At 42.5% G+C, this 16,891-nt stretch overlaps 1 long non-coding RNA gene across 1 annotated transcript; it reads left to right on the plus strand.

The window, feature by feature from the left end:
* Positions 1-7,122: 7,122 nt before the first annotated feature.
* Positions 7,123-13,607, plus strand: LOC133274810 (uncharacterized). The gene is made up of 4 exons (XR_009745286.1): positions 7,123-7,755; positions 8,839-9,020; positions 10,109-10,240; positions 13,486-13,607. It is a non-coding gene; the product is annotated as an uncharacterized LOC133274810 (long non-coding RNA).
* The last annotated feature ends 3,284 nt before the right edge of the window (positions 13,608-16,891 follow it).

Raw genomic sequence — 16,891 nt, forward strand, 5'->3', positions numbered from 1 at the left:
AGCAGGCTGGTGGGCTTGAACCAAATTCTGTCCAGAGCTGCTGCTGCTCCTTAGCAAGAGCAAAGCAGGGGCACTGCCAGCTTTTCCCTTCATCCTTTGGTCTGGCTGTTCCCAAGCAGATGCTTGGGAGGACAAAATGAAGTTGGGGAGGGAGGAGGAAACCTCTTCACATTGCAAAGACATCATAGAGATGCTGCTGAGGAAAGTCAGAGTAACTACTGCTTCTTTTCAAAATAAGAGAGGATTGATTTGGCATTTTCTTCTGAAAAGCTTCTTGCAATGTTAGCAACTACCTAGGCAAAATAAAGGAGAAAGGTACAACTTCCCAAGCCTTGGGTGTTCTGCCAACGATTGACAGCTCCGCTCCTCCTGTCATCTGCAAACAAGCTGAATTCCTCACCGTAACAACAGTTGGAAGAATCTGTTTTTATAGCCTAGAAAGAGGGGTTTGGCCTTGGCCTGTTTTGGTAATCTGTTTGGAATTTGGTGGTGGTGATCAACAGTTGTTTAAAGCTGCTGGCAGCCCGCTGGTCTTCACACAACGGCTCGGTGGTCTTGGGCTCTTTCCAGCTCTGTGCATTAAACACTGCTTTCCCATGATGCAAGGAAAAGGGTGCAGTCAACTCTAAAAGGCAGAAAATCTAAACCTGATGAAAGGAAAAGCTTTTCCACACAATTAGCCTTTGGGATTTGTTACCACATGGAGCTGCTTAGGCCAAAAATTTTGCACATCTTTGGGAGAGGAAAGGGTATCTGGAGATTTATATGAAAGATTTTCTGAGGAAAAAGGTTCAAATTTGAGCGAGGGGTCTGAAGTTCAGAGCAGGAGTTTCAGCTTCAGTTTGAGGGATTAGGATGCTCTCTGGGCTGCAGCAAGGTCTTGAATTGCAACCTGTAGTCCTAGGTGAGTGTCACGACTACCAGTAGCACTGTTAATTTGCTTTTATAATTGGTTTCTCTACTACTAGTTCACCCAATAGCACGAACTTCCCCACCAGAGAAGTTTCAGCAGTGGTACAGTTTCTATTACCTTTCTCCGTGGGGCCATACTATGGGCTGGGCTTGATGGTTTTGTCTGTGGGCATCAGAGGCATTGGTAGCTTCTTCCATCACTCCAGCTGATGGGTGACTTTGTACTGTGGCAGAGGCTGAAATCTACCTTCCCTTCAGACATGGCCAAGCACAGAAAGTTTTTCTTCATGAAAAGGCTGAAGGCTGGAGCAAGCCTTGCTACTGGGAAAGGTTTCTCCTGGCTGTAGCCTCAGAGGCATTGGGCCCTGAAGAGCCACCTGAGCCAGAGTTTTAGTGTGGTTATGACGGACACGACATCCTTTAGTCACCTCATGTTGAAATGAATGTGGCTTTTTACAGTGGGTTTTCCTTTCTCTTTTGTTTTGAGAGTGCCAGAACCGTTTTTAAAAAAAACACCCAAAAAATCCCCCCTGGGTTTTCCAACTCCCCCTGAAACTTGCAAGCCCTTCATTTTAAATCCTTTTGTTTGTTATTAGTTTAAATCTAACTTGACAGTCTAAATTTGCATCCAGGTGTTTTGTTACATGGGATTTGTTCCAGTGTGCCACAACGGGTTTCATCCTGTTTGCTGAAATGGGTGCTTTTAGAGAAAGTCTTTCAAAGTATCAAAATAAACCCACAGCAGAGAGAGACACTATTGATGATATAAACAAGCTCTGGGTGCAACACAAATCTCTGCAGAAGATCCCTGATTACCAGTGGGAGAGAAGGCACTGCAAACTTTCTGCTGGCCTCTGTGCTCCAGGCTGTTGTATGAGGATGTTTTGGACCCAGAAATGCCCCCACTATATCTCAAGAGTGGTGGGGATGACGGAGCACCCGCTTGCACCCAGCAGTCTGAGTGCTGAGAGCCCCTGAAATGGATTTTCACTGAGCCCTGGGAACTACTGCCCAGTGGGAGATCAGTGCTGCAGTGGGGTGTGTGCTTCTCCACAGCACTGCAGAAATGCACAGCAGCCCCAAATTGCCTCCTTTCCTTCTTTGTTGTTTCTCATAATGGCTACAGCACTTGAGGATTTAGAAATGTCCTCTATCTGATATTTGCTCCATATTCTTTGTCAAAATTATGTCCTGTGTAAAGTATAATGAATAGGTGATTTAACCGTCTGCCCTCAACCCTAAACTATTGGGTTTGTCTAAGTCCCTGCTTGCCTGCCTGCACATTTTAAATATATATTGAGCAGTAATAGCATTGCAAAAGAAAGGGGGAGTAGTTTTTGTCACTACTTTGTCATTTACATTACACTTTTGTCCCTACGTGAACGTTTTCGTCTTACCTTTCTAAGCCTTGAAACACCGTTTAAGCCTTGGATACACCTTGAAACAATTCCTGAGCCTTGAAGCGCTGCAAATTGAGTAGAAGGAAGCAATTTGTCTCTCACTGATGACCCATGAGCATCCTCTAGTGTGCATTTGAGGTAATACTTACACATCCCCTGCCAGGATGCCTTAACGAAAAACTGTATTATCAGGGCAAAGGATCAAAAGCCTTGCGTGAAGTTCATGGTAAAAAGCAGCACAAGATGCTAGCTAAGGAAGTAAATGCAAACACAGGCAGTAAGTGCTTGCATCCTTTCAAGGCTGGTTTCAGGAGGTGTTAATAGCGCTGAAAAGCCCACAGTGCTTTCTATGGGATGGTTGAGTAGCTCGCATCTCTAAAACTCTGAGCAAAACTGAAAGCCAACCATTTCATAATGTTAAATGCATTGATGTGGTTGGGTATATTGAATATGGAAGACCTGTTGCAGAAAAACACCTTAAAATGAATTAAAATGCATATTTTGTGCTTACAGATTACAGTAATGTCTGTAAGGGGTGTGCTTTGACTATAAAAGTATTTTGCTAATTAGAAAAGGTAAGTGAAACCATCTTTGGGGTTGTGGGATTTTTTTTCTCTTGCCATGAAACCTACTTTATATTTTTGGTAACAGTAAGCAATTTTCACTGCACTGTGAAAAATGGTGCATAATGAAGATTGCAGCTAAAAATTTTAAAATAGCTATTATGTGTATTTATGCTAGTATGATATTACATGACACAAATCTTGTCCCCATGCCTTCTTTTTTCTTCTGTAAAATAGGAAAAAAAGGCTAATTTCCATGCCTCAGAAGGGAACAAACCTGTTATCCTGAGACTCGGCTACAAGACAATGGGAATCTTTATAAATATTACAAGTAAGTGGACATGTGGCCAGTGACGATATATTACCTCCCAATGTCTGGACAGGAGAAATTATGCCATACTTTCTTCTGCATCTCACTGCATGTTAGCATTTTGGCTTTCCTCAGCTAGCAAAATACCCCTTGCCAGTAAAGTCTCGGCACAGACTTAGTTTCTACTTGCCACCTCCTTTTGCAGAAAGTCTACTGCAAGCCTGGCTCTGTGTATGCATATGTTCATAGAATCACAGAATGGTTTGAGTTGGAAGGGACTTTAAAGCTCATCCAGTTCCAACACCCCTGCCATTGTCACAAACTCCTTTCACTAGACCAGGTTGCTCAAAGCCCCATCCAACGTGGCCTTGAACACTGCCAGAGATAGGGCAGCCACAGCTTCTCTGGGCAACCTGTGTCAGTGCCTCACCACCCTCACAGGGAAGAACTTCTGCCTAATATCTAATCTAAATCTACCCTCTTTCAGTTTAAAACTTTATCCAGTCTCTACATCCCCTGATAAAGAGTCCCTCCCCATCTTTTCTGCAGGCCCCCATTAAGTACTGAAACCATCCTGTTATCAGGGTGGTTGCAGGATTTTTTGGTTGTTGCTGGTGTCTGCTAAAAGCCTGAGGCAAAACACTGCTGAAAACCTCTGCAGGAAAGGAAGGCAGCCTCTGATTTGGAGAAGCACAAATATTAGGACAAGTGACACACTCCATTTGTGTGCAAACCTAAAACAAGTAGAGAGTAAGGGTGAGACCAGGACAGCCACAGATTAGATTAATCTCACCTTGGTGGGATGAAAGTCTTTGAAAGAAACTTTGAAGGGATGGGCACTTACCCATGTGGAAGCAAATAGAAAATGAGATAACATGCAACAGAGTTTACCCAAACTCAACCATGTCAGCCTAACCTGTTAGCTTTCTTTGATAAGAGAACTGGTCTTCCAGACAAGAGCTACTGTATCCGTACATTACTCTCTTTGAGTCTCTGAGCAGTTGATAAAGTGCCATTTGGGAAGCTATGTGTTAAGATGGAAATTAGTAGGAGTGTTGGAAGGGTAAGGAATTGGCCAGGGCAATGTGAGTAGTAAAGAACACCTCAGGGTAGCTGCTGGAGCAGCTCTTCAAGGAGACTGGAAAACCATCGCCAGTACAGGGGAGCTGTTACATCCCAGTGGGGCACAGACGGAGAGAGTAAGAGAAAGGGATAAAATTCAGTTGCTGTGAGCCTGAGGTCATGAAGTAGTAACAGAGTTTCTGCCGCCCTTGTGGGGATGAGCATTAGGAAGAGCAGCCTAAAGTGATGTTCAAGGTAGAGCCTGATCTGCATATATGCGGGGTGTTGTGATGTAGTTGCCTGAGGTTAACAGAGGACCAGGCTCAACCTGGGAGGTAGCTAAGCGTTATAATACACCTAAGGAACTCCATGCTAAAAAAGGAGAAATGGGGAAGGGAAAAGGACCTGACATTTGAGAGGATTTGTTTTTCAAGGGAGGAACATGAAATACTGAGCAGTAAGAAAGCCAAATAAGACAATTTTGAGTGAGTGCTCTGAAAGGAACTACCATCTGTGTATCCCACAGCAAGAATGGCCTTCAAAGGAGGATCATTTTAAGGCATTCCCTGCTCCTGTTTTACCCCTGTATCACATCCCAGACACAGTCATTCAGGTGCAGAAGCAATTTCTGTTTCTATTTCTACCCCTTTAATTGTACTGGCATCAACATGAGAGATAATTCCTCACCCACCTCCCTCCTTCATTCAGGCACAGTTTTCAGTATAATTCTTTCATTTAGTTTTGGAAGGGAAGATGGCTAGGCAGGGGTAAGCCAGCCTTATACTGGTGGGCTGCATTAGAGCAAGTTTATTTAGCTTTCAAAAAAAAAAAAAAAGAGAATTCACATTCTCAAAGGTTCTTTACAGTTGAGATTTCCTTTCAACTAAGCACACTAGTATATACAAATATTTATGTATTTGTATTTAAAGCCAATCGTGGTGGTATTCATGTGCTGCACCGTACGAAATTAGTGTTGAAACAGCTGAAGGAATCACAGCATAAGCAGGAACTTTGAGAGTCCACTATATGAGGGAGTCCTAAAGTCCCTTATTTCATTTAGACACTCTCCAAACGATTTCCTATTTATCAGTATCTCTTGATCTGATCAAATAACAAAAGAACAAGTTCGCAGCCTATTACATATCTCAGAGAGGACTGAAACCACAAGTTGACATAATACCTTTTACAGGTGAGGTTGGCAGTGCTATTGCTAACTTCCTCTCATAAACCCATTTTCACTTAGTAATATTTGTTTTAAGGCATAGTCATTTGGGTTAACCCCCTCTATCCTCTCTTTGCCTCAAGCCCAGAATTGAATCCAAGTTTCTTTTCAGTTACTTCTAAGACAGACTAGAAGGGAAAAGAAATGCTGGCAACTCACTCTCTTCAGAAACTCCAGCAATGTGCTGTGTTTCACCAATACAGTGAGATGTGGCAGGAGCTTGGTCTTCATGGCTGCCTCTCTTCCACACTTGACCCACCTTCCTCAGTCAGACACTGACATATAATCAAATGGAGAAGGCCAAGTTGCCACCTATGCTCCCTTGCCTTCCATTTCTCATTGCCTGAGTCTTCAGAGCAGGCTCTGACCTTAAGGGTCTTTTCCAACCTAAATCACAGAATGGTTGAGGTTGAAAGGAACCACTGGGGGTGAACTAGTCCACCCTCTCTGCTCAAGCAGGCTCATTGCCTGCTAAAACCTAAAGCACACTGCTCAGGACTGCGTGTAGATGGCTCTTGAATATCTCCAGGGAAGGAGACTCCACAGGCTCTCTGGACACTCTATTCCAATGGTCAATCACGCTCACAGTGAAGCTCTTCCTCAAAAGGCTTCCATGATCCTCTGATTATGAAGGAGTGAAAGAGCATGTGGATGAACCCAGAGCAACTGAATATGGCCCAGTCCTTACACCTCAGGCTTCAGGTCCCTGTCGACTTTTACACCATTTCAAGCCACAATAAAGCAGGATTTCCCAGAAAGCCATCTTCACTGGCATCAAAGAACTTAAGTAAATTCAATCTAAGTCATGTGCTTGGCATGTCAAGTTTTAAAATAAACTCTTCTTGTAATGAAACTGCAAGTAAGAGAATATAAAACTACAACTAACTGAGTAAAGCCTAATCTACAAGGAAGTACTGGGAGTATCTACTGGGCAAGGCAGGTGACTCTGGAGAGAACATGCATAGCTTTTTATAGGCAAATATTGCAGTTGGACTAGATAATCATTGTAGATTCTTTCCAACTGGAAGTATTCTATTATAATACCTTAAAGAGAACTGCTGGGCATGCACCATAATTTTGAGCTTACTTCTTTGGTTGACTTGTGATTTAATCAGGTCAGAGAACTAAACAGAAGATAAACAGGTTAAAGCAGCACAGATCTTGAAAATCAAACCAGAAATGTTCATGTCACCTAAGGCCACTCTGGATTTTGCCTGTTCAGGATGCTACCTGAATTGCAGGTTGCCGAGTTTTGTGGACTGACGACCTCCCATCTGCAGCTGGGGTGGTTCTGTGCATTGGGAGTGCGTGTGTGAGTATTCACCCATGGACTTGCAATTGCTTACCTCCTGCACTGCTCTGATCCTGTATCCTCTGTGTAACCTATTGCAATCCTACCTTGATAGCACACAGGTAGCATTCTGTTCAAACTGGCAGTGGCTTCAGTACGACAGTATGGATAGTAGAAGCATTTAAAAAATGTGTATCATGAATAGACACAGATAGGGCCAAATGATGTGTCATTTGGTGAGTAGAAAGCCTCTTCCTAATACTTGATCAAGATATTAGAGCTGCTGCGTAACAGTGGTGAGGGGAGGTTTTGCTGGAGTTATTTATCCAATCTCTTGTATAGTCTTGTAATACCCTGCTATGTTCTATCACTCCTTACTGAAAAGAGCAGCAGTTTAGCTGCCAGTCGAAATGGGCATTGGACCCCAGGTGCTGGTGAATGCTGTATTTCCTTCAACTCTCTGTTTTAAGTAGTAATGTCACCTGCAGCACTGACTGCCAGTTTTCTCCTTAGATATTGAGTGGTGCTGCTTCTGCTGCCTTCTTGGTATCTCTGTCTTCCACCTTTCTAACCGGGGTTTACCCATCCCTCCAGCCTATGTTATTTGCCCTATGCCTGCTGCAGGAGGGTGGGCTCTGGAGTCACTCCTCTATTATTCTCTGGCTCCTTGGCTTCTGACATTTTTGTGGAAATCCATCCTACCTTCCCAACATGCAGCACTGGCCCCCAAACCTAATCTTCTATCTATGCCACTCCCTTCAAGTCTTAGATATCCAGAAGCTGCTTTTCTCCAGCAAAGGAGCTAAACTTGATTTATAAACTCTATGGTTGTGATCAGTGCAGGTGACTGCTCAACTTCTTTTAAGCCTCTCCTTTTCCCTAGAAGGCTTAGCAGTTGCAAGATCCTTTGTACTCACCTCATGGACTTGCTGAGCACAGCAATTGCAGTGGGAAGCCTTCCAGAGCCGCATTGCCTTGTGCATGACTCAATTCAGGTGAATCACTAGTGCTTAGAGCCAAAAAATCATAGTGACTGTATGAAGACCTGAAGGAAAACTCAGTGCAAGCTGATATATAACAGCCTTCAAATCCACTGAACCTTTAGAATATGAGTGTCCTAAATCCACTCTGCCTCCACTGATACTGGGGAGCCCACTGTAGCCTGGTAAAGGAAGGCAAAACATGGCCAGTGTTCCATCTCTTTAGTGCAATATTATATTGCAAAGGATAAAAGTTATCCTGAGTTCAGGGAGAGGCTGGGCAGAAGGCTGTTTAGCAGAGGGAAACCACACGTGCCTCAGGAAGCCCCTGGGCTGTGAATAGCTGGCAGCTGGGCCATGCCAAAGGTAGTGGGTATTTTTGCATTTACTCCAGGAATTTACTTTAGCTGTGGCCAGAGGCACTGCTGCGTACATGGCCCCTTGCCTGACGGGTACAGCCACTCCCAGGGAAGCTCTAGCTTCCCAGAGCATGGTGAGCTCTTGGGTCTCTTGCTCATCACACGCCATCTCCCCCCTGCTCTCCCTGTGCGTGTCTGCCCGCAATGGGAGCAGGTCCCCAGGGCATCGGAGACCTTTGTAGTCTGGACATTCCTGCCCCACATCAAGAGCAAAGAAAAAGCTGGTGTGCTGCCCGACACGCAGCTGGCAGGGCTAATTTTAGGTCAAGAGCTTTAAGTTTCCCTTCGAATAGCAAAGGCTGCAGTTTAAACCTTTCCCTGAGCAGGGGGGATATGTGTCCCTGACAGACAAGGACACAGAGTGTAAAAACTTGCCTTGCTTTAGTCAGCAGGAGTTTACCCCTTTGCTTGAATGAGGGGCTTTTCTGTCCATCCCTTACATTTCCATTGCAAAGGAACAGGAAGGTGCAGTCCCACACAGCAGTCAGCAAATCCTCTTGTTGGGAGCAGTGAATTTATGACTTTTCATGGTATCCATTAGTAGTAAGCAGAAGTTGCCTTGAGACAGACTTTTTGTTAATTAATCTTCTTAACATGCACCTTTGTTTCTAACTGGTGAATGAATTTGTTGTTCAAAGTCTTTCTCACATGTCCCTGCTTTTTTCTTTTTCTCTTCCAGGTTAATGGCTTTTTAATCCTTCATGGATAGTAAAACAATTACCAGGAGGCAAAAGCAGTAATTACACAGAGCAGAATAAATGCACGTGGTCAGACCCTCTGCTAACATAAATAGATTTTGAGAGATCTATTCCTACAAAACCTCTCCTGCCCTTCTTTTTCTCCAGAAGAGGAATTTAACATGTAAGTTCTCAGGGATGTTCCATCTTGCTGTTTATGTATGTTAAAATCTCCACATTTACTTCTTGGCTTTTTACTTTTACACTGTCTAGCAAAAGCCATCAGAGCACACACAAACTGCTCAGCTGTGCTAAATACTCCCAGCATGACTGCTTTGGTAACTGAAAACCAGAATCCCAAATGCTGAGTCTCTTGTGCTCCAGTATGTCCATGAAGCTGGACCATGGCACACAGGACTGGGAGGCTTTCAGGAGCAGTGCATGAGAGGAAAGGGCCCATCTCCACCCAGCAGGTGATCTCCTGATCTGAGAGGGCCAGAGGGGGATGTGGGACTCTGGACAGGTGCCTAAGTGGAGTCATTCAGATCAACTTTCTTCTATGTCTGAACATCACTTGTCCCTTCTTCCACTCTCCCTTCTGGGAGAGAGGGCCCAGGGCTGACCTGCTACACTGCACATGCTCTGGACTTTGGGAATGTGGAAGGACCAGCTGCAGCTCAGTTACATGATCATGAATTTTCATAGCCAGTTGCAGAGGAGGCAGTGGTACAAAACCAGCTCCAGCTGGCATGCCTGCAAACCGTGACATCCCCATTTCTTAATTGGAGTCAGTTTTACACAAAGTGCACAAACCACTCACCTTAGAAAAAGCAGCAAGGCGATATTGGCTGCAGTATCAGGACCCTCTGTTTCTTGCTGAGTCCTCACCAAAGTCTGTATTTTACTTAAGACTTGCCAGTTCGTCAGTTCTTAATTCACTTATCTGGTACTTGAGTGTTATTAGTTATTGTGGTAATTTATGATAGTACTGCAAACAATCAAGTGATCTACAAAAGGCAAATATCTTACGTCTTTTTAGTATCTGTTATCAACCAAACCAATAATTTAAGGTAAAGAGAAAATCAGGTTTCTTTCACAAGACCTTTTCCCTGTAAATCTTATTGATTATTTCACTGACATTCTTTATTTGCTGACTTCTATACTAGCATTTCATTACTTTGCCCAGCATTGCTAAGCTGACTGGCTTAGAATTACTTACATTACCCTAGTGATTTTTTTTTATATTTTTTTCATTATTTACCAAAAATGCAGCATTTCTCCAGTCCTCTAAAACATTTTCATAGAAGATTAACTGGTAGTGCGTTAGAGATCTCCTGAGACAATTCATTTCAGTTGTGAGGATGAGTTTCAGTTGTGAGTTGTGAGTTGTCTGGACCTGTTAAGGTAATACTGTTTATCTCTAGTAATGCTGTTTAATAGCCTCCTTGGTTACTAATGGGATGGAAAGTGCATTGTCCTCATGACATCAGTGCATGATTCTTGTTTCCAAATTCAGAACAAAAATATTTATTGAACACCTCAGTCCATTTCACATCATCATCAACAAATTTACCGTTTCCATCTAGTCATGCAAATGCTTTTGAAGTGAGCATCATTTCAAACATAAACTAGAGCCAAATGCCAGCTTATTGCCCTGTTCTAGTTAATGTACTTGTGACTGATTTAGGACCTGATTGTTCAAGACTGCAGCAATATGAAAATCCCACTGAAATCCTAAGGGATATTCAGGGTTGACCTCAGCCTCCCAGATGTTGGGATCTTTTCCTACTGACTGCCAAAACAACTTCAAAGATTAAAATGGGCAATGGCTAACACAGCAGACGGTCTTATCGATTTTGTTAAAGCTAAAAATGGCTGCAACTCAAGTTTTAAATTAGTCTGAAAGGCAGCACGGTACTTTTCTTAAGTCAATGGTGTTCTTAAATTTATCTTACAACAGCAGGCATCTTTCATATAATGTTTTTAAAAGCTGGTTTCTATGCACCATCCGCTTTAAGTGCTTCTAATGTAAAAAATTAACCAGCTGTAGCTCAGAAACAGAAGAAAATTACTTAACTCTGATGGCACAGTGCAGAAACAGCACAGTTATGAAAATGCACCATGAGGACATGCTCAATGGCCAATGACATCATTGCTGCCACTGTGAATATCTATGGTCTATGACCTGATCTTGTGGTTAAGGCTCTGAAGGTATCGACATTGCTTCACATGGGTTGTGTTGCATCAGGTAGACTTCTCTCTTACTGGGCTCTCTTGGGCCCAAGCTTCGTATTGCTGTGAGTGGGGCAGCAGGGAGGCGGCTGTGCTCCTGCTGCTTGAGGGTTCTGGCAGTGGGAGTACCCCGGCTGCACCAGCACAGTGCCTCTCCTCCTATTCACTGTGTGTGGGGCTCTGTGGTGCGCTAGGAATGATACAGTTGCTCTCATCCCCTTTTTTCTCTAAGGGAAAAGAAAAAGCATATTTTAAAAGGTAGCTATTTTGGGTGGGTTTGTGTGTGGTTTTTGGTTGGTTTTTTTTTTTTCAAAGCAGAAATGTCACCTTTCTGAAAGCTATTGTGCCCACTTCCATTTGGAAAGGCAGATCTGTAGGGGCAAGGAAGCCTAAGCCATACTTCTGCATGACTTTATCCTGCAGGATGGAAAAAAGAAACCTGGCAAATAATTGGCCAATGCACTAGGCAGTGTTGAAAATGCTTTCAGGTATTAACTGGAGATTTCAAAAGTCCTTTTGTGCCACCAGGACAGTATTGTATTACATTTTTTCCTACCTTCAAATACTTGCAAAAGATATTTGCATAAAGTTTGCTGAATTCACTGTGAAAAGGAACAGTGAGCTCTCCATAGAGTGCTTGAGGTTAACCTCAGCTCCTCTCCTTGTCCAGATGTGTCCTGAGAAATCAGCTTATGGCTGACAGTGGATCATAAGATCAGTTAAACTACACACTGGAGAATTTCCTATTCATCTTCTCCTTATGTTAATAAGATGACTTGTTATAAATACGATCATTTGACTAAAAGATGTCACTCAGTTTCTTTTTTTCTGCCCAGCTTCTGTTGAATGATTATTTGTATTAGAGGAGTGCTGAGAAGCTGAATGAATAGTATGAAAAAAACATTGAAGACAGTCCCTGATTCAAAACACTTGCAGTCTACATGGGCACCAAAGATGACAGGAGGGAAAATAGCTGCAAAGTGGGACAACTCTTATATCCCACTTGCTGTTGCTACCTCTCAGTCTTGTACAACACCTAGGTTTACAGTCCTCAGCTTTTTCTTGCTCTCCTTCATTTTCTTTCAAACTTTCTTTTTCCTGACTGTCCAGTCTCAACCATACCATTTGGAGAACCTCTTCATGGCACCTCTCTGCTGTGCTGGCTCCTCTGTTCTCCACTAGGTGTTCAAGCTGATGCATATGCAGGCCCAAGTACTCAGAAATATCTAATGTAGTGTGGAGAAAACAACCATAGAGAATGAATATTAAGATAAAGTTAAAAGTAAATTAACTTTTCTGTATTTAAAGTTAACTCATGGTGAGTCGGTACAAAGCTCTAGGATGTTTTTTCAAGATCCCGAAAGATGTTTGACCTGTAGCAACTAGTGGCAAAGGCAAAATGAAGCTAGACATGAGTGAGGTGGTAATGTGCTGTGAAGAACACATCATCTGCCCTATGATGTGATGCAGAACCTACTCTGCAAGTCCCAGCGAGAAATAAAAAGAATGGCTACAGCTCCTTAGTGAGATTTAGTAGTGTAACCCCTTCTCATCCCTAAGTGCTCAGCTGCTGGGCACGTATGACCAACAGTGACTGGTGCTGCAGTTTCCTAGAGATACTGCTTGCTGGTGTTATCAGCCTCCTTTTTTCTCTGGAACTAGTGCCTCCGAGAGCAAGTCTTCGAAAAAGAGAAAGCCTGCACAGATCTGTGCCCCAGGGAAAGGAGAGGTATCAGTCAAAGTTGATGGCTAGGACCCTCCTCTGAAAGCTCCTACAAGCTCTGATATTAGATCTGGTCAGTGAACTACAACATGGTCCTTCTGTCTGCAGTGGCCAGATGCAGCCAGTTCAGAGTTGTTTTTGCTAAAGCTTTTCCTGCAGAAAATGCAGCTCATCCCCAGACACTGAAGCTGATTATTAACAAAGGCAGTTATCTCCCAGCAGGCATCCATCCTATAGGTATATGTATTGAAAGGGGACAGAATTTTATTCATCTCAAAAAATACTGCAAGGTAGTGAAACTTAGTGGAGGTGAGAGGTGTTCTGAGTCTCTTCTGGACAATTTAAACAAAGCAGCCTGTGTGTGTAGGAAGTATGCTTCATATTGGCAGGTTACTAACACTGTGGTACCTCTGGCTTTTCTTCAGATGTCACTTTGCCTTCCTCAGCCAATTATCTCACCTACCCACAACTCATTTTCAGGAGTTAATTTCATCAGCATGGAAATACCCTGCCACATGAGACTTGCCAGGAGTGTTGAAATGACTATGATCTGTGCCCAGCGTACCTAAGAGATTTTTTCAATAGGGATTGCTCTACTTACCTGGAACAAATGGAGCTTTCTCTTCTAAAATCTGTAGTGAGAAGGACAGCCTCAAGCATGTATGTGCAGTTAGCTAACACGCATATTTTGCAGGGTTTTAAGACAATGTAATGAATGTGGAACACATGGGAGTTCATGCACCTGCTGACTAAAGAAGATCATCCCAAAGTATCCTGAAGCTTTTAAGAATTGGCATGTAATGAATCCACTACTACAACTTGAAAATACTGGTCTTCTCCTATGGTGCTGCTAATCCAGCTGTTTTCCTCAAATAAATAAATATTGCTCTAATGAGTTCTTATAAAATGCCTGGCAAGCATATAAATCTCCAACTGATAGCTTGTATGCTCTAAATTACTAAAGTTGCCCCTGCAGTTGACCCTATAGAAGCAGACTGTCTTGTCCTGACACTGCTGACCTTTTCATCCATATTCATAACATTCTTCACCGTTTTCAAGTGAAAGAAGAGAATCACTGAAGGTCAAGACTGTGAAATACAGTTTTAACTTCACAGGGCAGAAAACAGGTGAATCTCCAGGGGATTTAATAAATTATTCCCTGCAGGCCAGCAAATTATGAATTTTCTCTTCCTGTGAGGCCTTTGCCAATACATTGGATATTACTGTAGATATATCCTTCAGTTAAATGAAACTATGCAATTTTTTTTAATGTATCTGTTAAATATTTCATCAAAGCTTTTAATCTTGCAGGCAAAAATTATAAAGCAATAGAATGCAAGAAAACAAAAATATAGTTTCAAGCAGAACTGACATTTTCGTGAAACTGAAACAGTATGATCTAGTACCAGTCAGTATAGCAAACACTTGGCTACAGAGACAATAGTAATGAATCCTCTAACGATGCAACTGTCTGTGGTAACCTAAAATCTCCTTTATTTATTTTCCTTATTTAGAAGGCCAGCTAAGAAATTTCAGCAGTCTTGCATTTCCAGTAAAACATATTAATGTGATCAAAATATAGAGAAGTGTCTTCTTTTTCATGAATTATCATTCACTGGTTGTGAAGTCTCTAAGTCTTGTCTAAATAAGTCTCTCAGGCAAGGAGCAGCTTTGTGCAGTTTATATATCAGTGAGCAAGAAGACCCTTCACACAGGTTAACAGTGGATCAGCTGCATGGAACAGAGTCTGCAATGAATATACTCTCAAAACAAACCTTGGGCTGGGTCTGAAAATGTGCAAGTGTATGAGCAGAGTACTAGGGGAAAGAAAGGAAAAGAGGTGGTTACTGGAGCAAAACTGCTTAAGGAAATCTTGCACCTCTGGTATTCAACCAATTATTCCTAACTTAGCAGTATAATAACAACAACAGGGGAACAGGAGAAACAATTTACTCATGGTTTGGAGGGCAAAGCACAGCCCTCTGGCCATACATGTTGCCATTGGATTCTCCAGGCCAGGTGAAGTAATTTTTCTGTTTAAACAGGCTTGCAACCTTTCTCATATGTAATACGCACATACACAAAAATCAATTGAATGAATAAGAGGGAAAAAAAACCCTGAAATGGAGACAATCTGAAGCTGCCCATTGTTCCCATTCTCCAACACAGGAGTCCTCAAAACCCTGCTGCTTCTCTTATGAAACCAACCAACTTTCCCTAAGAAGCTATTTCTTTAAATGTGATACTGAAACAGCTTTAACTTGCCATAAGGTGATTCCTATTTAAGATGCCATACCATACAACCATGTATCATCTGACCTAATCTCATCAGACTCCATGACATCATCATTGCTGAGCTTTTACTAATTAAAAATGCCAAAAATTAGATCAGTTAAGCATATGCTTTAATTCTTTCAGCAAAATTTTATATCACACAAATCCTAGAAGAGACATTCTGGCAATGTTCACAGTACACCAGCTCCATTCTTTTATTGCACTGATATTTCCTCTTGCTCCCCCAGAGTTATGAGCATCATAAATTAAAAACAGCTCTATGATTTCAGCTACATAACAAAAAGAAAGTAATTTATGTGGCATAGCACAGGAATGAAAGAAGATGATTGGAGAAGGCCCATATTGCAAATTCTGAACAGAAATGTTAACACATACAGGGTTTTATTTCAGTGAATTCCACAGTAGTAAAATTAAATTTCATGTTGGTGCATAGCACTATGTTGTGGGTAAAAAAAGAAAAATACAGGAAAAATTCTCCAGCTGGTACAAACCAAGGATGCCAAACTGAAGCTGTTTGGAGCAATGCTACCTTGCTCCAGCTAATCTGTCCCTATAGCTAGCTAATAAATGGGTTAAAAATACTAGTATTGTAAAAAGCCATCTTCTAGAACCATCCAAATGACAGGGGCCTGTCCCAGTCAGACTGTACCTCTGCAAACATTTATGCCAGTGAATAACCATGCACATGAATGGTTTTATTGTTTTCCAGTTGACTAGGCAGGGTTGGGGCCTGTTCCCAGCTCTACAGGAGATGGGAATGTTGGCAAACAGCACAACTGAGATATCAGGCAAAGCAAAAGATTGATGCTTAGAGAGGAGGGGCAGATTGCTTTTGCTGGTCCAAACTCGGTTCAGTGATGTTCTTACATCAGCCTAGCTAAAATTAAGATAAATACCCATGTTCTTGACAATTACCTAGTCATTTAAAAATCAATCAACCAACAAGAAATAAACAAGCAAACAGTTAAGGGAAAGATTTGCAAAACAGCATTTAAAAAGAACAATATCCAAAAGGGGGATTATCGGCATTTTATGATGATCCAGCTTGTGCTGATACCCAGAACCAGTGATGAAAAGGTTTGGTCTCAGGCTCTATAGGAAAGGGCTTGATCCTGCACTTTCTGTTGGCAGCCAACAAGCCCATTAGCTGTAAAAAGGACACATGTTCAGACCTGCAGACCTTGCAAAAGTCCACAGATCTTTCCTGCTCCCATTAAAAATCAAGGCAGAAATCCTGATCCAAAGTGAGAGCACTGCAGGCACAAGCCAGGAGTGCACAGTTCCCTGCAGCAAGGCCCGAAGAACTGGCCTGGCTGCAATTTTGGCTTTCTGGGAAAGAAAGTCATCACCAGGGAGCAAAATCTGTCCAAGTGAAGAAGGGGGTTAAGAAATCCTGTGCGACCTACTTGTGAACCTCTCCCGATGCATCTAAAAGTACATTAGCAAAGAACAAATGAAATAATCTTGGGGAACAGTGCCTGATGACTACTTCTACAGCCTCTTTGATGCAAAGCCAGGAATTCATGAGCTGCACACGTGCCTGTTAATATATGTACATGCAGCTGTGCATATTGGATTTCAGCCAGCCTGTGATGGGTTAACTGGGGAGAGCTCACCTAGCAGTCCTGCACATCTTTACTTATAAGTTACTCATCATGTCAATATGTAAGCAATAACCAAAGAGATTTCTTTCCCTTAGTCCATGCACAGGGAAAACTGCCTTTCAGGGGGAAGCCGCAAGGGATATCTGGATCAGGCTATGATCAGTCTGGAACAGAAGTCTGCTCTGCAGCAAGATGCAGCAA

This window comes from Pezoporus flaviventris, unplaced genomic scaffold (assembly GCF_033815535.1).
Source record: "Pezoporus flaviventris isolate CSIRO_AGI_PZ_B2104156 unplaced genomic scaffold, CSIRO_AGI_Pfla_v1 ptg000036l, whole genome shotgun sequence".
NCBI lineage: Eukaryota > Metazoa > Chordata > Aves > Psittaciformes > Psittacidae > Pezoporus > Pezoporus flaviventris.